Source organism: Eleutherodactylus coqui, chromosome 1 (genome assembly GCF_035609145.1).
Source record: "Eleutherodactylus coqui strain aEleCoq1 chromosome 1, aEleCoq1.hap1, whole genome shotgun sequence".
Taxonomy (NCBI): domain Eukaryota; kingdom Metazoa; phylum Chordata; class Amphibia; order Anura; family Eleutherodactylidae; genus Eleutherodactylus; species Eleutherodactylus coqui.
Window position 1 is genome coordinate 486,853,224 of NC_089837.1, and position 22,848 is coordinate 486,876,071.

A 22,848-nucleotide genomic window follows, 5' to 3' on the forward strand; every position below is an offset into this window, starting at 1 on the left:
AGTGAACCTACAGCATGGAATTTAAATCCGCAGCATGTTCATTTTACCAGTAGAGTTGGTACAAAAAAAAACCTGCAGATTTCCAACACAGACTTAAATGGAGAGGCCTAAATCAGCAACAACTGCTGTGGATTTGGAAAGCAGATTTCTACATGGAAGATACACAAATAATCCTCAAGATCAGTAGCCAAGGATTTTTTAAGCAGTTTTTAGCCATGAAAACACTACAGATTTTCAGCTTGTAAAATCAGCAGAAAATCTGTGCAAACCCTCCTCGTGTGAACATGGTCTAAGGGTGCATTCATATGTAGTGGATTTGCTGCAGATTTTCCACTGTGGAAAAAAAAAAAAAAACACATTTGTCACCATCCCCTGGTGTGGATTTGCTGTGAAGTATGTACTGTAGTACCGTACAATAAATACGAGAGGGTAGGGTTTAGGTTTTTCTTAAAGCAGTTTTTGAGCCAAAGCCAGAAGTGAAAGCAGCAGGAAGGAGAAGCAGAAGTCCTTCCTTTATATTCCCCATTCATTTTGAATCCACTTTTGGCTTTGGCTCAAAAAACTGCATTAACCCTGTGCAATCCAATTTTGGATTCAGGGTTTCCTAGGGGGCTTTCTCTTTCTGCCATTATACAATGGCGCCATCTGCTGGCTAGAGCCAGTACTGCAGTATGGGACATGCTGGAGAGGCCCCCCGACAACAGAGTGGCCAGTAATCTACAGTAAGAATACCCTGCCGGACGTCTTATGACATTGGAGCTGTACAGCCTTCAATCAGAATGTCTTTAGACGTCAGACAGTGGATTGGAAAGGGTTAAAAACTGTGACTGTTAAAAAACAATAAACCAAAAGTGCTACAAAATCACCATATATCACAATTTCAGCTGTTACAATTACATAAGTTTGTGATGAGCCATTAGAGTAGACGTTTAGAGAGTCACACAAGGTTGTGATACGGTGGTAAAGAAGGAGAAGTCGAGGGGCAAGTGCTCCTTGTGATCCTGCTATAAACTGGCCCTGAGCTTTGGTTGGAATTTCCTGCGAGAAATGAAGCTATATAAAGCACTTGGGCTTATTGAAACTGATCATCGGTACAAGATTTCTATATTTTTGCAAGTTTACAAGAAAAAAAAAAACGAAGCGCCGCTCTGTAAACCAGTGAGACAGTTGGCTCCCAGGAGTCGCCACACAGACAGTATTAACAAGGGCCTCCAGCTACAACCTGATCTGTCGCTATCGGACATAATGTCCCTCTCCATGAGATCCTGCTGCTAGACAACCAGCACAGTGTGAGGAGCTTGGCTCCGTTTTCCCACCCTGAAGGAGAATTTCACACTTCATTCCTTAAGAAACCAAAAGGAAATATTAAAAATTCATGCAGTATGACAACTTCAGGGAGACAGAGAAAGTTTTGTGTGTCGGTATATATCAGATATTTTAATTACATATTCCACCAGCTCCGTATCAAATACGGCTTTGAGATTTTGAAAATAAGCCTGCAGGGCGGCGGTAAAATCTAATTCCCAATCACTGCCTTGTAGGCAAATGAACATTAGAGAATGGAACTCAGAAAATTGCACACATGGCTGAATTTCCTATTACGGGACGACATAAAAGACAATAGAAGCTGGATCGGGGAAACTGCTGATTTTTCAAAATTTGCTCACCTGTGTTCAAGCAAAATATAATGGCCATTTATAGGAGCATGAATTACCTGAATTGACATGAAGGCTACATAGGTCCACCATCATAACTATTTTTAATTGCTCCCAGTCAATTGAAATGAAACCCAAAAGGAACTTTGCAAATAATCTTTATTAAAAATGTTATGTAGTTTTGTGATTACAGCTCCTTTATAGACATATGCATTGCCGTGGTAACAGACTACAAACACACATTACGTAGTCTGATCTTGCAGTCATCCTCTCTTTCATCTATACCCTACTTCTTGGTAACCTTACAACTGTATGTTGTCCGCTGCCTGACCATCGCTACCACGTAGACTTGTTTATATAGCAAATCTTGTCCAAAAAATGAAGTTTCGCTTTAAACACTTACGTCTCTATAACGTACCTGTATGTCATAGGGATGTAGGGTGGATATGGTGCAGGCATGGGAGCCACCCCCACTTTATAGCCTGTAGGCGCTGGCTGTATTAAATGGCCGCGATCTGAGCTAGCTCTTATTGCAGCTATTTAACCTCTTAAATGCCATGTTCAATGCTGATTGCAGCATCTAAGCCATTACCCAGGAGTGGCCACTACATAGGAAATCCCATAACGTGATTGTGCAGTGCCAATAGGTTGTTATGGCAGCCCAAACCCTAATGAATGCCCCAGGCCTGCCATGTATTCAGGCCTATTAAGCCCTGGCTATAGCAAGCCTTAAAGGGGTTGTCCCGCGCCGAAACGGTTTTTTTTTTTTTCAATAGCCCCCCCGTTCGGCGCGAGACAAACCCGATGCAGGGATAAAAAAAAAAAAACGGGCAGTACTTACCCGAATCCCCGCGCTCCGGTGACTTCTTACTTACCTTGTGAAGATGGCCGCCGGGATCTTCACCCTCAGTGGACCGCAGGTCTTCTGTGCGGTCCATTGCTGATTCCAGCCTCCTGATTGGCTGGAATCGGCACACGTGACGCGGCGGAGCTACGAGGAGCCGCTCTCTGGCACGAGCGGCCCCATTCAGAAGGGAGAAGACCGGACTGCGCAAGCGCGTCTAATCGGGCGATTAGACGCTGAAGATTAGACGGCACCATGGAGACGGGGACGCTAGCAACGGAACAGGTAAGTGAATAACTTCTGTATGGCTCATAATTAATGCACGATGTACATTACAAAGTGCATTAATATGGCCATACAGAAGTGTATACCCCCACTTTGTTTCGCGGGACAACCCCTTTAATAGTCTACCATTGGGATGTACAAGTTTAGATCACAGGTTCAAGTCCCCTAGCAGTACTAAAAAAATTAAATTAAGTATAACATTTTTAAAAATAAAAAAATTTGAATTAAAAATTCAACAATAACCGTTTTCCCATTTTTTTAAAAAAGTCTGACTAAAAAAAAAAAATTTGATATCACTGCATCTATAATAATCTGAACTATTTAAATAGAGCAGTATTTATCTCACATGGTGAAAACCATAAGAAAAAAAAAGTTAGTGTGAAGTCATATGTAAGGCAAAGTATAGTAATTATCAGCCTATAGCTTCACCCAAGTAAATCACTCATTCTCTAAAAAAGCTCTTCCACACTTGCATTTTTCTTCTGCGTTTTTTTCACGCGATATTGCTGCGTTTTTTAACGCAAATGTCAATGGGACATTCTAATGTTAGAAACACCGCACAAAAATACCCTAGCATACACTGTTCCATCCTGAAAACCTATAGTAGGGTAACCGCCCTGATAAGGGCTTCCCCATTCGGAGACAGCCTGTCACTGCAGATAAAATTTCCCTCTTATGGATTTACAAAGATGAGAAAAATAATAAAGTCCCCATACATTTCATCTAGTTATTATGTCTATACTTACCAGAAGACAAATATGTAAAGACTGAATATCCACACCAATGGGCAGGAATAAAAATACAAAATGTTCCTGGTGATAAGAAGCACGCACAAGGCATATGGTATTGCCAGAAGAGATACTGCAGCCTACAGTACACTGGTGCTGACATACAAACGGACCACTTAAGGTGGCACCAAATTTCTTTCACCCTCCTAGAGAATCAAAAATAGTTTCAGTACCCAAAACGAACTACAATTTACCCCACGAAAAAAACCCCATCGATAGGAAAAAAAAACAACAACAAAAAAAAAAACAACTTATGGGCTTTACAATATGGCAACAAAAAGAATTACCAAATAAAAGTAACAATGGTCTTGAGCATATTTTTGATTCCCAATGTCAAACTGGGCCCACCAGAGTATGATTTAGAGAGCCCAACCTCCAACTCTACAGAACATGTAGATGTCTACTATTAATCCAATCATAATCTTTGCTGTTATTGTACCCACAAGACATCTCATTAATCTCATCTAATAAGGTTGTGAATCACCCCTTAAGGCCTCGGTCACACGGGCATTTTTTCGCGCGAATTGCGGATTGCATAACGGATGCACATCCGCAAATCGTGTGACCGGGGCCGACGATTCGCTGAAAAATCTGCACCTAGCAGCGTTTTCAGCGAAATGGCCCAGCGCTGCCCGCTATCCTCTGCCACAGCTGTGGCAATACAACCAGCTCCATTGAAAGCAATGGGCTGCCGGCAAGCGCTGGATGAATTTTCGGGGAAGAGGAAAACCATCCTGAAAATGTGTAAAAAAAAAAAAAAAAAAAAGAAAAGTATACTCACCTTTTTCCTGCAGCCGGAGTTCAGCCGCATCCGGCCGGCAGTTCTCCTGAACTGCTCTCTGTAGTATTCAGCAGGCAGGGATTTAAAATCCCTGGCTGCTGAATGGGCTGCCTCTGATTGGTCACAGCCCTCACCAATCAGAGACAGCTCTCACTCACCCGTGAGTGAGTGCCAATCAGAGGCAGCACTCACTCACCCATTTATGAATTCATGAATGGGTGAGTGAGTGCTGCCTCTGATTGGCTGAGCGCAGGGACCAATCAGAAGCAGCTCTCAGCTGTCATCCAGCGCTTGCCGGCAGCCCATTGCTTTCAATGGAGCCGGCTGTATTGCCGGCTCCATTGAATTCAATGGGCGAACATCGTTCTCCTCTGCCACAGCTGTGGCACAGGAGAACAATCTTAGTATATGTTCTCAATGGGGTCGGCGCTGCTGCCGCCGGCCCCATTGAGCGCATATACGAGCACCGATTTGTGCAAAACGCAGTTACATGCGTTCTTCGAATCGGTGTGTCCTAAAATTATCGGCACATCCGCATCAAAAACAGACATGTGACCGATCCCATTGCTTTGCATTGGGTCTATAAATCTGCAGATCGCAAGCGCGTCTGCAAATCGGACCTAAAAACGTCCGTATGACCGAGGCCTAAGAAATTGGCCCTAGCAGTAAATTATTTCCAATTTTACTAACAAATTGGATTGCCTTCTTCTGGATTTGAGGGACATTATTGCGTCAGAACTTGGGTCATTGGAGGACCCAATGGACTGGAATTACACTTGCACAATCTTTAGAGCATTTTTTTAGTTAGGTCTTCTACCTACTCACGTAATATGCTGCAAGACACCAAACTATTTTTTCAGTTGTAGACGCTTACCGAGGTTTCCCAAGGTCGGAAAGACTTACATAATGAAGAAACAGCAGATCTTTTATGCACTAGGCTTAACACATTTACTTTGGTCATGTAATCCCCTTCACTTCTAAACCTGGAGTGATGCATTTTTGATTCCTGAAAGAAAAGCACTTTTCGCTGACCTATTTCACGGTCTAGGATATAGTACAGCAGTGCACTTCTGGTTTCCCTTTTTTCGTGCCGCCTACGGCATGATTTCGTCCTCCAACATTTCAGAAGATTAAGGACTTCTCTGTTAAAAATCATCCAACTTTCAGATGTCATTGGAGATCACAGCCAAGATGTAATTAATAATGTATTATCAGACAGCAAGGCAGTGAACTGTGTTATTGGCTAATTACTGGAGTTTACATCACGTTATGTAACCATCTGGAGAATTAAGGGGTCAGATATGCTGTCAGAGGAAAGTTTAATGATTTGTAGAGGGAGCTCGTACAAATGAGGCAATCCTTAACATGACCGTTACATTAGAATAACTCGATTTACAGAAATGTAGGGTATTGTGGTGGTTATCCTAGTGCAATAAATGTCAAGTTAACATTTGCTACTTATGTACACAGCACAAGTCATAGTCTAATTTTAAAACCGCTATGAGAAAGGCCGTACGTTATCATAGAGGCAGGCCATGCAACTGCTATGGGGCCCCTTGGAGAAAGGGGGTCCCAGCTCTGATTGTACTTTTGCTATTGGGTAGCGAGAATGTATGCAGACAGGACCTTCCTCCAATGAGGAATGTGTTGTTAGCAAACAAGGAGGTGGAGAATTGGCCCAAGGGTCATTTTAAAGAGCGTGGAATAGGAAACAACAACTGGGCCCTCCTTTCTTGGGTGGCAAAATTGGACACCATAACGGGGGGCACATTTACGTTTTTGCTACGGGGCCATAGCTTGTTTATGTATGCCACTGGGTATGAGTTCTTCTGCTCCATAGGCTTCTATATGAGAGACTGTAAATGACAACTCCTGCTGGTGCCTATGCAGTTGACAATTTACCCCTACCCTTAACTGAACCTACTTGCGGCAAAAGAGTAGAGTTATAACTTGAATCAACTGGGCTCCAATGCAAAATCTGTAAAAGGGTCCCCACTTACCAGGTGCAATACTAGTGTATTTCAATGTAACAGAGAATCCTTTAGACCAGAGGTCCCCAATTCCAGTCCTCAGGGACCACCAACAGGTCATGTTTTCAGGATATCCTATGGTAAGAACCCCTGTGGCAATGTCTGAGGCACTGACAATAATTACATCACCTGTGTAACACTGAGGAAAAGCCTGAAAACATGACCTGTTGGTGGCTCCTGAGGACTGGAGTTGGGGACTCCTGCTTTAGACCCCCCAAGCATCAGGGCCTAGGTGTGACTGCCCTCTCTGCATACCCTATAATAAGCCCTGCAAATAGTAATGTGTCAAACAGCTCTTAACCAGGGTACTGCATTACTTCCTCATAGAGTTTCAATTGCTCTTTAATAAACTATTTAGATGACACTGACTACTTCCAACTACTGCCTCACTTCCCTGGTGGTCCAGAGTAGTAAGGAGAGTTAATGGCTGCTTCCTTGGTGGTGTGGGGTAGGAGACAGATCTGTACATGTTTCCACGATGGTCTAAGGTAGTAGATGGGATTAAATAGACCCTCCAGTCCTGAACAAACAAAGATGGCTGCACCGCTTCTCAGACTACCTGATGCACATTGTGAATTAGTATGCATCAGTAGTCTAAGATACTCATGTGATGCTCATGTGGGCAACATTAGCCAATCAAAGTAGCATTTGTGACTAATAAGGCCTACTAATGCACAGTGTGCATCAGGTAGTCAGAGAAGCGATGCAGTCATCTTTGTTTGTCCAGGATTGGAGGATCGCTCTAATACCTGCTTCCTTGGTGGTCTAGACTCTAGAGTAATGAATTGCTCAAAGCCCATTTCCCTGGTGGTCTAGAGCAATGTAGGGATTAATATCTGTCCAACAGTAGTTTACTCACTTCTCCAGACTTCAGCAATATCTGTTGTGTCCTGTCTAACAGGAAAATGACCCAGGCCATTGCTCAATGGTCCTAAGGAATGGCCTTGGGATCCTTTTTTGCGCAATTCTATCAGTTGTGCCTGGCTCTATAAAACTAAGATATGTGAACACGCCATGAAAAGAAACTACATGTCTTATTCCGAACAACCACCACTATTCACTTTTATCAGCATTCACTTAAGTTACAACCAGGTACTTCAATACACAGTGAGTCAAAAGTCTCCAAGCAGTCTGCAATCTACTTTTGAATCCTATTTAGCATCACAGCCATGCATTATTTGCGTGGTATGTATTGCATTCAATGTTTGGGCCATGTGACGTGTTGACCCTGACCTAGCCAATAGTATCACATCTATCTGTTCCTTCTTTGTCAGTGGCATCGCTTATGTGGACCTGTAAAACACAAAACACACCTGTATGAAGACTTCTGACTCACCCTATATAATCACATTATTAGTTTGTAGTCTACTATTGGGTAGAAGACACATGGTTAGTGAGGAAGAGGAACAGTACAGGGTCTTACTACCTACAGTTACCTGTAAATTATTGAACTGTTTCTCTTGGTCTATAGTTGTTTGCATCAAATATGCACGGAGCCAGCACTCTATGGAAAGAAATAATCAACATTATATATTTTTTCTTATTTTTAGGTTATATTTTCTATCTTTGTTATGTTCTATACATTATAGTGCATTTGCTGGATAAACCTAGACAATCAGAGCTTCTGCAAACCATTAGTGGTCATAGGTCCTCTTTGGTGCCATATGTGAAGGTGGTCCTCTTTGTTGGCATTACACATAAAGTTCCCAATCACTTCAATGAAATTGTTGCCTGTAATACCAAGCCTGGCCACTGCAGTGAGAACAGAGATGTCTGCTTCCTGCGGAAATCAATTCGGCAACAGTTGATTGGCAGGGATCCTTGGTGGCAGATCCTCACTGATCTACTAATTGATATTATCCTAAGGATAGGGTTTCACTAGTTTACAACTGGACAACTTCATTAATGAAAATCAGTTGGTCTTGAGAGTTCTTGAAGACGTTCAATCACACAACCAAGTGGCTACGACAGTGAGCATATCACTGGGGGAAATGTTGTGAATCTTCTATTTAATGTGCACAAATATTGTGCCCTTTACCACAAAAGTATAGGTCCTACCTAATCATCTGGGCATATTAAGAATTCTTGAAGACATTTCACAGGTCACCAGAATGCCTACCTAAACTGTAGAACTGACTGTAATAACTGGTAAAATGTCTTCAAGAATTCCAAACAAACCCAACTGATTTTGATCTATCAAGTTAAGATAGCTCAAAACCTGGTTGACTGATGATCTTCCTAGACAATCCCTTTGGAAGCCAACTTTACTTTACCATGACTTGAAATGGTTCTCTTGTGAAATCAATGGGCTGTGGAACAAAATAGGTCATTATGACTGTATACATCCTATGTATCAAGGTAATTGACAAAGAACGTTCTGCCGTTCCAGTTGTCAAGACCAAAGTGAGGTTGAATGGACATAGCTATATGGTGACAAGTGTATAGGGCACCTACAGAGGTGCAGAGGTGTATGGATCCATACTCTACATCCCTATGGCTTCATATATAGCATCCATAAAACAATCTCACGGAAAACCAATTGACAATTGCCCTAGAAGCACTGTCTTCTATAGGATTACTATTTAGAGATACTGCAACACACATATTGTCTACTGCACCATACTATGCACCTGGAAAGGGATATTCCTAAGATTGACATGTATCACTTGTCCACAGAATAGGTGATCAAAGTCTGATTGATGGGGGTCTCAAAGCTGAGGCACCCACCAATCCCAAGAACAAGCTTCTGTATCGCCCCACAGTGAGGAGATTGAATGGAGTGGTGGTCGAGCATGCTCAGTACTGCCCCATTCATCTTCAACGGAACTACCAGAGATAGCCAAACACTTGTATCACATATTTGCTCCACTGAAATGAAAAGAGTGGCACCAAAAATGCTCGGCCACCACTCCATTCAATCTCCACATCATTGCGGGGAATGCAGTGACCCACAGTTAGGAGAAGAGAGGGACACAGGTCCCCCTTTCTCGGGATCGGTGGGGATCTCTGTGATGAGATACCCACTGATCAGACTGATCACTTATCCTATGATGATAAAAGTTAATAATGGCAATATGCCTTTTAATTTTTTTTTTTTTTACCCCCACCTTCTGAGAACGATCATTTTTGTATTTTGCTGTCAACGTAGCTGTATGAGGACTTGTTTTTTTGTGAGACAAGTGGTATTTCTTAATGGAACCAAACATAAAATGTATTGAAGAACGTTTAGTAACTTTTTGGAGGAAATGGAAAAAAAACCCTCCAGATTTGCTATCTTTGGAGTTTTGTTTTTTTTTGGTATAAATGATACGTTCTCTGCAGGTCAGTGCGATATCAAATTTACATATTGGGGTCTTTTTTGTGTGAAATTACTTTTACATAAATAAAACATTTTCTAAAAAAGTATCTTATATGTCGCCAGATTCCGGGAGCCATATTTTTTTTTTTTAGTTTTGTCAATGGAGTTGCGTGAGGGCTTGTTTTTAGAGTGAGGAGTTGACATTTTCAGTATACCATTTTGGGGTACAGATTACTTTTTGATAGCTTCTTATTTCATTTTTTTGAGACGGGATGAACAACAGGCAGGAATTCTAGAATAGTTTTCTTTTATGAAAAAAATACAGTATTTTAATTGAGAAAATGTTTTTTATATATTCTTAAACAAACATTTAATTGCAACTTATTAGGGGGCCTTAACCCTTACCAATCCACTGTCTGACGTCTAAAGACATTCTGATTGAAGGCTGTACAGCTCTGATGTCGGAAGACGTCAGGCAGGGTATTCTTACTGTATATTACTGGCCGCTCTGTTGTCAGGGGCCTCTCCAGCATGTCCAATACCGCAGTGCTGGCTCTAGCCAGCAGATGGCGCCATTGTATGATAGCAGAAAGCCCCCTAGAAAACCCTGAATCCAAAATTGGATTGCAAAGGGTTAACACTGGTGAGAAAATCACGCGATTGAGTGGTTTCATTCTCATTTGCGACATTTTGACTCCTGCTATGCTGCGTGAAAAAAAAAATTGAAGCATCCCATTCACTTTTTGCGATATCACACATTATTTTCAATGGGACTGGTGGCAGCAGCGCCAACCCCATTAAAAACAATGGGAGAACATCGCAATCCCCTGCTGCGGCTGTGACAGCCGCATCTGGGGGATTCCTTCATCCCTGCAGGAAATTCCTTCCGCCTGGCGCGGAATCCCTTCAGAAGCGGGAGGGAAATTCCTTCAACCGCAGCGGGGGTTAAAGGATTCCCTGCAGTGATGCGAGGCTGTTTTCACATGAAAACACCTCGCATCCAGGGGTTTCACATGGATTGCAATGGTAAATTCAGGCCATGAATAAAGGTCTGATATTAACCCTCGCCAGGGTGCATTTACATGGGCGAGTGCAATATCGATCTGAGAAAAATGAAAAAAAAAAAAGCATGAAAATCATGTTATTCCAATAGGGAAAAAAAAGAAAATCACATGAAATGCAATTAATTTTTTTCTCCCATAGGGAAGAAAGGGAGAATCTTAGGGCTCATGCCCACGTTGCTGGTGCATAAAGCGCAGGTCTCCCCGCAGTGTCTTACCCATTTTGCAAACATACGCGCTGCCATCAGGAAGCCAGTAGAGACTGCGTATGCACTGCGCATGCCTGCGTATCACACGCACATGCGCATTGTGACTTTTTAAGAAAAAATTCCCTGCTTTGTTTCACAGTGGGGATGCGTATAAAACCGCTGACTATACACAATGTATTGCGTATCCTTCATTGGCTAGAAGTCTCACGCTGAGTGGTACGCAGAGAAATAGAGCATCCTGTGATCTATTTCTCGTGGGTATCTACATGCAATGTCTACACGCACGTGTATCCATGAAAGTCCATTGACTTTCATTGACTCGATTCACCGCATGTCATAGGTCTATGAAAAAAGACTAGATTTACACGAGCGATTTTATCTTGTGTGTTTTGTGCTTTGCGGGATGTATTTACATGTGCGATTTTTCTCTTGCAGTGATGCTATGAGATGGAGCAATTGTAGAAAGTCCTAATTTTGAGCTATATTGCCCATTAGGTCATGTGCAAGGCAAAAATCGCATTACATATGCATGCCATGTGCAAATGCAATACGATTTTTACCATTATGATTACTGGAGCAACATGCGCTTTTTCACACGCATGAAATTCGCATGTACAGCAATGCATTTTTCTCGCAAAATGCATCACAATCACACAAAAATTGTATGTCTGCAAGCATGATATCGGTCGAAGTTTCTCGAAGCAACATCAGGCTTGCCTGTGCTAATACAGCCTAATGTGATTGTTCTCAGTAAGAGAAACTAAGTAATCTTGTAGATATGATACCTTTAAATGGCTAACAAAAATACATGATGTTATAGCAAGCTTTCCAATGTACTCAGGGTTCTTCCTCAAGGCATAATGAAAGAGATCTGGATGGGATAATATAAAGGTACAGACATGGTGTGATTAAATGGCACTTAAAACAATACTAAAACAGGACGAGCAGAGAAGTAAATACAATGGTGCCTTGACATACGAGTTTAATCCATTCTGAGGCGGACCTTATTAAATGATGTCATTGAATGGCTGTGATTGGTTAACCCAGCACCAGCTTTCACTGGTTGACACGGCGGTGAGTTAACCAATCAGAGCATTAGCTTGCTGGAGACGGGGCATTCAAGTCCCGCATCCAGACAGCAGTGCTCTGTTGGCGTGAAGGAGGGAGCGACAGCCTGCAGCAGCGTCGCGGAATATCACGAGGACGAAACTCCAGCGATAGGTGAGTATAGACCCCCCTGAACCTCAGTTTGCGAGTTTTTTGACTTGCAAGTAGGCTCGTAACCAGAGTTTTTGCTTGTAAATCAAAGCAAAAATTTGGGAGAGAGTCTAAATCCGAGGTACCACTGTACTTAATTAGTCCACTGATAAGGAATGTGACAGTTTTATGGTCTCTAAATTGGTGTTAGGGGGTCATAGACCTGTGTGTTACCTCTACTTCAGAATTCTTATATTCTCCACTGATGCAAGAACCCCACTCACAGGTTCATTCCATTCTTGAGGGTATCAAAAATGGCCATAAATTTTTTACTCCCAAATTCTTCTGTGACGCTGTGACTTGTAGTTGCCCTTCAGTATGATAACTCTCATATGTTGTATGTTGTGTAAATGACTAGAGAAATGTTTAGCCCCATGCAATTCTGTCTTTCTTTCTTTTATTGAGTGTTGATGAGATCTCATCCTCGCTTTTAGTTTTTGTCCTATTTCCCCAACATAAAGGCCCCCAAGATGACATTTACTGCAATGGATCAGGTATACAACATCAGATGTGGAACATATGAATGTTCCCGGCATCTTACAGTCCTGCTGTGCATTGGGGATTTGTATCCCGTCCGTGGTCAGTATATGTGAGCAGGTCTTGCAGCTTCTTACATTACAGAGATAAGTTCCTTTTTTGTGTCAGAGGGTAATGCACTCCTGATGATAAACGTCCTCAAATTTGGAGGCGGCCTGTAACACATAAGGGGGAGGTCCGGGAATATGGTCCTCAGACGGTCATCCTTGTGCAGGGTATGGTGGAGTTTCTTTGCAGTTTTCCTTAGTACGTCTAGCTGTGAACTGTAGGTCACTACTAGAGTTACAGAATCATTTCCTTGCTTCTCTGTGTATAGGAGTAGTTGATATCTGGATATCCTGGTGGCTCTGGAGATTTGGTCATCAACTGATGTGGGATGGTAGACCTGATTTAAAAATGTCCTTTTGAGGTTATAAAAATGTACCTCTCTGTCTGTTGGGTTGAAGCAGATCCGGTTGTATCTGATGGTTTGGCTGTAGACTATAGATTTTTTAATGTGCTTAGGATGGGAACTAAGTGTTGTGCTGATTTAGGCACCGATATTGACTACTGGTAAGGTACGGAACTCTCCGTGGTTGTGAAAATGAGGTCCAAGAAGAAGCATCTTGAGAAGTAGTAGCGTACTTGTCAGAGAGGCAGACCTCAAAAATGCTGTGGGGGTTATGGAGGAAGAGGGGAAGTCCAAGTTTGCTGGAATTCTTGCGACCGTTTCAATGCGCTTAACCACATTTACTTCCATATAATGCGAGCAGAGTAACACTACAATCTCTGGTCATGCAACAAGCACTGCACCTAAAGTCAACATGTAGCCCCACGCTTAAGGAAGGCAAGGGACTTGGTGCGATTTATTAAAGAACCTATGCCAGTTTTCCAGCATGTGCAACTATATCGGAAATTGTAGGCTGGGATTCAGAGTGTATCAAAAATCTCTTGGGGTACAGGCGATTACGGAAAACTGTAAAAATGGCACCTAACAGTGAGAAGCCAGTGAGAAGCCAGTGAGAAGTTACTCAGTAGTCACTAGTCGTTCTGTTTCATCTCACTGAAACAGAACGACTATACTGAGCAGGAAGTCGCTCACTGAGCAGGCAATTCATCTTTGAGCGACTGCCTGTTCAGTGAATGGAGGCAGGCAGCTGGAAGAGATCTCTGGCGCGCTTCTCCTCCATTCACAGAACTACCACTGCGCAGGAGCAATAGTCGTTGGGACAGCTGACAGTGATCCCGTCTAAAACCACCCAATGTCAAATCCAACCACGCCTAATTAACAGACATTAATTCCAGAACCCATTCTAAATTTTGCTATGGTGCCCTATGATTTTTTGCATTAGATGGACCACATCCATATGTAATTAGGTCGGGTGGAAATCATTAGGTTGAGTCCAATTTATTTCAACCAGTAATGATGGTATAACCTGACAATAATAATGTTCATTAAAACAACTCCTAGCGCCTAGCGGCGTACGGAACATTTCAACGGTACGGTAGCAATTTAAAGGTGGTCACAGATAGCGGTCATAACAACCCACATCCATAATGTGAAGGTAATGATATGCCAGCTTATAAAAAGAGATTAGAAGAAAATGAAACCTCTATTAACACATAAATGAGTCACCGTTCGGGCTGTGAATGTCACCTCCTAGTGTTATATTGTTTGTCAAAGTCATTTTTGGTGCCTGGCACCTGTTCGAAGCTGCGGTGTGAAAGAGGTTACACACTGTATTAATTATTTGTGATCTAAGTAATACAACTTGCTCGAGCCCATGCAGCGAAAGAGCTATTTTGGATTTCTATGCCGATATTTTTACATCATAGTGAAGGATAAGAAATCTTGTGTTGCAGCAGATGTTGCAGAATAACAATTACAAGCATGCTCTGCCAGGCAACAGCTTGAAGGCCCTAGGACCCAGCTCTGCAAAGTAATGAATACTCTTATCAACCCCCTCAGTGGCAGGTTTATTATTACCATGTCATGCCTCACAGGGCAGGTTTTTTAAAAATGAGTCAACAATGCAATTAACCCTTTCCAATCCACTGTTTGACATCTAAAGACATTCTGATTGAAGGCTGTACAGCTTTCGATGTCGGAAGACGTCCAGCAGGGTATTCTTACTGTATATTACTGGCCGCTCTGTCGGGGGCTTCTCCAGGATGTCCAATACCGCAGTACTGGCTCTAGCCAGCAGGTGGCGCCATTGTATAATGGCAGGAAGAGAAAACTCCTTAGGACACCCTGAATCTAAAATTGGATTGCAAAGGGTTAAAACCCCCAGAAGATTTCAGATGATAGCTCAGTGCTCTGCACATTTCAGCACTAGAGCTGTCCACGGAAATCTTCGGGGGGTTTAACTGCATGGTCAGTGCACAAGCCCTGGAGATTTACCGGGCGTGCCACTGAAGGGGTTAAAGGGGGTTTTCAGAACTGTACTATTGATGACCCATCCTCAATATTGATATGTCATCAATAGTTGATTGACAGCGGTCCACCATTTAGGTTCCCCGCTGATCCTTGGGTCCGCTGTCGGCACAGACGAGTCGAATGTCCACACTGGAGTTAGGGCTTGAAGTGTAGTAGAAGGAATCGATTCAGCTGGCTGGTTCTAGCGATCGGTGAGGGATCAAAACTTTTGACATGTCCCTATGACAAGCTCAGTTACACTTCGAGTTTATATGGATGTTGGACCTTTCTTTTTATTTTTAAATCTTTCCCCACTTTAGCCATGACCATTTTCTATGGGAGAAGAATCCATAACTTTTTATTAATACTATTGGACTGAGTTATTAAATTGACCTTCTGTTTTCCATACTCCCTGTAGGGTCTGCAAGAAGAATAAAAACTGCTATAGGCCAATAGTGTACAGATGTAACAAACATTAATATGACTGCCATGTCCAGGCAGGCTAGCCAGTGTTCCTCTAACTTTGAACTTGCAAACTTTTGCTTCCGACTTCATCTCTAGAAAATTCAGTGCCTTTGCTATCTGTTTGTATAATTTTCCTCGTTTGGTCCAGAAAGTTAAGAGAAGAGTTCATTGCCTTTGCACACTCTCTTGCCATATTTCTAACATGTAATCAAACATGACAGTTAGGCCTTATGAAAAAAGTTCAGTACTGTGTTAGCCAGTTGAGCAAAGTGTGATTGTTCTCAGTAAGAGAAACCAACTAATGTTGTAGATACGATACCTTTGAATAGCTAACAAAAATACATGATGTTATAGCGAGCTTTCCAACCTCTCAGGGTCCTTCCTCAGGCATAATGGAACAGATCTAAAGATGTATTTAATATATACACATGATAACATGGGAGGGCATAAACATCGTGTACTTAATTTGCACCAGATAAATACCAGAGACAGGATAAGAGGGCACAGACATGTTGGGATTAATAGCACTTAGATAAATACCAGGGATGGATGAGCATAACAGTAAATAATTAGTCTCATGACAGGGAATGTGAAAGTTTAGCCTCTAATTTGATGTTAGATGGTCAACACCAGGTTACCTCTGCTCTGGGTTTCTCACATCTCATAATCTCCACTGATGTAGAAACCCCCCTCCAAGATTCATACCGTTTTTGATAGTATCAAAGATGGTTATAAACTTATATTCCCAAAATTCTTCTGTGACGTCAGGCCTTATTCATATGACTGTATATACGCAGCTATTTAGCCGCGTCAAAAAAGTCAGGCAAAACTTGCTACTATCTGAAGCATCGAATTCCAATGTATTCATTCAGATACATGAACGAGAAAGAAAAATCGCACTGGGAAAAATGCCACATTGGCGACAGTTTTCGATCGCCAATTTTATACGCTGCGTCAAAAAGATGGGTCTTGCCTTATCCTTTGCCGATTGATGCTGGGAGCAACCCATAGGAGCTGAAAAAAAGGGAGGGGTAGGGAGTTTACCTGTGTCCAACACTGGGAAAGGAAGACAGCAGGCTCTATTTAAGCATTAGTAGTCATTCCGAAGATTTATGCTGATCGAAAGATTTCTGCTCTGCAACTTATTTTTTGCTGATATGTCGCAGATGCTTGTGTGAATGGCCCGAGAATATGCTAATTAAAATCGGGACTTCATTGTAGCTATTCTTCATTCATGTGATTTTATAGTGCATACGGGTGGACGTAACATATACGTTGTGCGAAAGAGGCCTCAACAAAGCTCTAACCACTCCAGGTATTTTATGTATCTCATCTCAAACACACCTGATGCAACTAATAAAGCCCTTGATTAGTTACACCAGGTGTGCTTGAGACAACATCTAATTTGCAAATGTGTGCTTTTATGAGGAATTCTATTTATATTTAATAATTCTCAGACTTCAGTGGTCACTAAAAGTGGCATTTTGTGCTGAATTTGGAGAAACCCCTTGTTATATTAGTTGTGTGGAGCGATTTAAATTGTTCTTGCTTGATTGTAGTTATGCAAACAGCTCAGAGTTTGCAAATTTGGTAAATAAATTTAATTTGCAGTGGGATTTAAATACTTTTCATTGCAACTATAGGAGCGTTTGATCTTCTACTGATGTTGGATGACTTCATAAATGCTTATTCTTGCTATGCCCCTTTAAATCTTACACCTCAGTGGTGGCCCTATACAATCCACAAGATGCCTGACCCCCGGTACGTGAACTTCATTTTAAATCAGTCTAATTCTTTGCTGTAGACACGTCGTTTTCTGCATCTCCTATGGATGTATGAGCCTCTAGTGATTTGGATACGTTTCATTTTTTTTATCGCTCCCTCTTGCACGAAGCTATCTCAGGCTCTCACCTCTGGAATCTGCAAGCGAATCTCCATGGCAACATACCGTTCACGTCCTCTTCATCAGATTCATCATACCGACAGGCACGACGCTAAGAGGATTGTGCTGCTTGCATATTAACTGCATCTAACAAATACCTTATCATCTGCAAGAAGCTTCCCTTATTGCATCTCGGCTAATTCTAATCAATATACTCATCTGCATACACATCAGTGTTACCGCGTCTGGGATCAGCGTAATTGAATTCTCATGGTAAACGCTGCCCGTCGTGTGGTTTATGGTGCTCTTTATTACGTCTGATGCCTTATTTTTATTACGCCCTCTGTACAACATGATAAATACCAGACAATAAAAATAGGGATGATATTGAGGTACTTGTTTGTACGGAAATATACGTCCGCGGGTAGTCTTATGTGAAGGTCTTACTTCACAATGCTGGTGCAGGTTACTGGGCAGGATGGTGCAGTAGACCAGTGTTTCCCAACTCCATTCCTCAGGGACCCCAACAGGTCATGTTTTCAGGATATCCCATAGTAAGAACACCTGTTGTATTGTCTGCGGCACTGTGCAATACTGAGGCAATCCTGAAAACATGCTGGTCAGGTGATGCCAAGTGTTGCGCAGATAACGTGAAGAATTACAAGGTGAGGGGGAGATCTGTAGCTGCTGATGTCAGCAGTGGATATGAAGGTGCAAATTTTTACTCGTGTCTTTTGCAGAAATGCTGCAGATTTTGCAGTAGAATGTTGCACTGCGGAAATTCCGCAGCATTTCTGCTACATGTTAACATACCATAAAAGGGTTTTTCGGGACTTGATGCAAAGAGTAGGTCAACAATAAGTAATCGTGGGGGTCTGCAGCTCGGGACCCCTGCCAATCAGCTGTACTAAGTGTCTGCAGCATTCGGGTGAGTGCCATGGCCCCTTTATGCATACCACAGACAGTGCCGTTCATTTCATAGCAGTTGAATGGGATCGAGGCGCTTTGAGACCATGTGATAAAAGAACGTGACATCAGAGGCAAAAGAAGTGGCTGCCGCACTCACCGGAGCGCCACGGTCTCTTCAAACAGCTGATCAGAGGGGGTCCTGACTCCCACCAATTGGACATTGATGACCTAAGGATAGGTGATCTGTACTGGATTCCCAGGAAACACCTTTAATAAAGAATTCCGTGGCAAATATTCTACCACTAAAAGTTGTCTATTTCCATTATTTAATCTTACTTTACGTTGAATATTATATTACCAGTTTATGATTTATAATCCTAGCGTCATTTTTATGGGCGACACGAGTATTTACTAAAAAACAGACAAGTCAGGAGTGAGGGCAGGCGATCTTTAAGGAATAGCAATTCTAAATAGTAGTTTTAATGCTCTACAAGCCCCTTCATGGAAATACGTAAGTGGGGGGCCGTAATCAATGGGTAATTAGCCTTGAAAGGGAACCTGTCACGTCCCCACAGCACTGTAAACTAAGTTAGGGCTTTTCCCCACCAGCGTTTTTTTTAACGCTGCAAGTTTGCGCTTCTGCGATTTTTATGCAATGCGATTTTAACATTAGAGAGTCCAATTGAAACAAATGCAGCGATATTGCGTTGGTACATGACATGCGCCTGACAGACTTGACATGCACATGGTACAAACACAGCTCTGCTACATTATATGCACGTGTCAGACACAACTGTGCTACATGACATAAGCATGTTACAAACTCAGCTCTTCTACATGACATGCATGTCACAGACACAGCTTTGGTACATGACATGCGCCTGACAAACATGACATGTACATGGTACAGACGCAGCTCTGCTACATTATATGCACGTGACAGACATAGCTGTGATACATGACAGGCGCATGTTACAGACTCAGCTTTGCTACCTGACATGCGCGTCACAGACAGCTCTGCTACATTCCATGTACAGCGTTAAAAAAAATGCTAGTAGGTAAAAGCCCTTATGGAGCTGTTAGAGGAGTTGATGGGGAGCCAGGTGATGTAGTTTTTATACTTACCTGCTCCCTGGTTCCAGCGCTCCGCGATTCGCGCAGCACACGGCAATGTGACACTTCTCAGATCACCGTGTGTGTACTATTGCATACCGGTGACCAATCATTCATGCTGCTCTTCACTCTACATAATCACAAGGGTTTAAGATACTCTTTTAAATACTATACCTATACAGTACTATGCTTTATACATATACTGTACTATACGTATACATATACTAGTAATTATTAGGAAATTATAGTACCAGTGTTTCTGGTGGCAAAATGCGCCACACAACTCTGCTGCATGCACATCACGCACACAAACGACTGTGGTACATGGGCGTGTGACAGACACACACACAGCTGTGCTACATGCCATGCACCTGACAGACATAGCTCTGCTACATGGCATGTGTGTCACAGAAACAGGTCTGCTACATGACATGCGCGTCACAGACACAGCTTTGGTACATGACATGCGCCTGACAGACATGACATGCACATGGTACAAACACAGCTCTGCTACATTATATGCATGTGACAGACACAGCTGTGCTACATGACATAAGCATGTTACAAACTCAGCTCTGCTACATGACATGTGCGTCACAGCTCTGCTACATGACATGCGCATCACAGACACAGCTCTGCTACATTCCATGTGCAGCGTTAAAAAAAATGCTAGTGGGTAAAAGCCCTTATGGAGCTTTAGGGGAGGTGATGGGGAGCCGGGTGATCTAGATTTTATACTTACCTGCTTCCTAGTTCCAACGCTGTGCGATTCGCGCAGCACACAGCAATGTGACACTTCTCAGATCACCGTGTGTGCGCTCTCACATATAATTCTATGAGAGAACACGCGCATGGCAATCTAAGAAGAATCACATTGCCCTGCGGCGTCCAATTTTCGGCAGGTGACAGTGCAGGTATCAGGATACAGATTAGTATAAAAAATATACCCGGCTCCCCGTCACCTCAACTAATTCGAGTAGAACGTAGTTTGTGGTGCTGTAGGTAGGCGACAGGTAAATTTCAATACGTTTAAAGGGAACCAAATAACACCTCAATCTTTGGGCCCAGTCACATGTGCGTTGGGGGATTCTATTCTCCAGCTCCGTTATGGAGGCAAGAAAAAGGCATTGATTGGCTGAACGGGTCCATTTTTTGTGATGTAACTAAACAACGTGTAATGGACCCCAATGACTGAAAGAGGGTCGGTTTGGTTGCAGTCATCCTGTCCGAATTCTACTGCGCATAAAGTCCTGCATGCAGGAATTTTTCATCTTTTCCCGAACTGAGCCTCGGCACAGATGTGAACGAGCCCTTGTCTGCCATCATTATGCCATTATTACAAGTTATCAGCTTAAAATGACATTTTCACCTACTATTAGCCCTCGCTAAAAAATAAAAATAAAACAAATTAAAAATCGCAGGTTTCTCAGACCGATATCGCACTCGCCTGTGTGAATGCATCTTTAGGCTGGGTTCACACAGGGCGGATTTGCCGCGGTTTTGCTGCGTGGAATTTCGCCGCGGCAAATCCGCCTGCGGCCGCTAATCTCGGGATTAGCCAGCCATGTGGACGAGATTTCTCAGAAATGTCGTCCACACGGGACGGCCAATCCGCTGCGGTAAGTCCGGCCGCCGCAGCCGCGGTTTCAGAATGTGCAGCATGTCCATTCTTTTTTGCATTCCGCTGCAGCCGCGCTCTCCTCCATGGGAGAGCCAGCCGCAGCGAAAGAGCGAGCAGCCGGGCCGCTTCAAAATCTCGTGTTTTTTTCTGCGGCCAAACCGCGAGATTTCCGACGGGAATCCGCCCCATGTGAACCCAGGCTTAAAGAGACTCTGTCACCTACTTTTTGCCCTATGGACTAAAATCGGGTGACCCGCTGAGTCCGGGGATCTAAGTGTTATGGCTTATCTTCCCCATGGTTTCCTTAGCGTCAGCGCTAGAGGTCACCACTCAGATCATGGAGTAGTCTGCCCATTTTAAAATTAGAATGGGCAGACAACTTAGCAGGACCGCTCTGAGCGGCGGCTTCCAGCGCTGACACTGGTGAACGAACGACAGGGAAGAACGGCAGGCAAAATAAAAATGTTGAGAAAAAAAACAAACAAAAACAAACTGTACTGCGCATGACCAGTGAGCGGCTGTGGTCATCCATAGTACGGGAAAATAAAGTGCACAGGGTCGCTGGGCAGGCTCCCAGTCGGAATCCACTGCGGCCATACTGTACTAGAAATTATTTTGTACTATTGGATACCGGTGACCATTTATTCATGCTGCTCTTCACACTACACAATCACAAGGGTTTAAGATACTCTTTTAAATATTATACATATACTAGTAATTATTAGGAAATTATAGAACCAGTGTTTCTGGTGGAGCAATGCGCTACACAGCTCTTCTACATGCACATCACACACACAAACGGCTGTGGTACATGGGCGTGTGACAGACACACAGCTGTGCTACATGCCATGCGCCTGACAGACATAGCTCTGCTACATGACATGCATGTCACAGACACAGCTTTGGTACATGACATGCGCCTGACAGACATGACATGCACATGGTACAAACACAACTCTGCTACATTATTTGTGCGTGACAGACACATATGTGCTACATGACATAAGCATGTTACAAACTCAGCTCTTCTACATGACATGCATGTCACAGACACAGCTTTGGTACATGACATGCGCCTGAAAGACATGACATGCACATGGTACAAACATAGCTCTTATACATTATATGCACATCACAGACACAGCTGTGCTACATGACATGAGCATGTTAAAAACTCAGCTCTGCTACATGACATGCGCGCCACAGACATAGCTCTGCTACATTCCATGTCCCTGACAGACACAGCTCTGCTACATGGCATGCGCAGCACAGAAACAGCTTTGGTACTTGACATGCGCCTGACAGACATGACGTGTGTGGTACAAACACAGCTCTGCTACATTATATGCACGTGACCGACACAGCTGTGACAAAGTACATGCGCATCTTACAAACTCAGCTCTGTTACATGACATGCACGTCACAGACACAGCTTTTGCACATGGCATGTGCCTGACAGACATGACACGCGCATGGTACAAACACAGCTCTGCTACATTATATGTGCGTGACAGACACAGCTGTGCTACATGACATGCGCATGTTACAAATTCTGCTCTGGTACATGACATGCACGTCATAGACACAGCTGTGCTTCATGACATACGCCTGACAGACATGGCATGCGCATGGTAAAAATACAGCTCTGCTACATTATATGCGCATGAAAGACAAACATGCACGTGCCACAGTATATGCGCATGTTGCAAACTCAG

General features: G+C 43.0%; 1 protein-coding gene across 5 annotated transcripts in view; it reads right to left on the bottom strand.

Moving 5' to 3' along the window:
* The window catches only part of ELMOD1 (ELMO domain containing 1), a 114,373-nt gene that overhangs the window by 34,329 nt on the left and 57,196 nt on the right, over window positions 1-22,848 (bottom strand). The window contains exon 1 of one of the 5 annotated variants that reach the window (XM_066594076.1): window positions 7,820-7,841. The exons of the other annotated variants lie outside the window; for them this stretch is intronic. The gene's annotated coding sequence lies outside the window, so the exon portion shown is untranslated. Of the gene's footprint in view, window positions 1-7,819; window positions 7,842-22,848 lie in introns of those variants that run through there. 5 annotated transcript variants of the gene reach the window in all.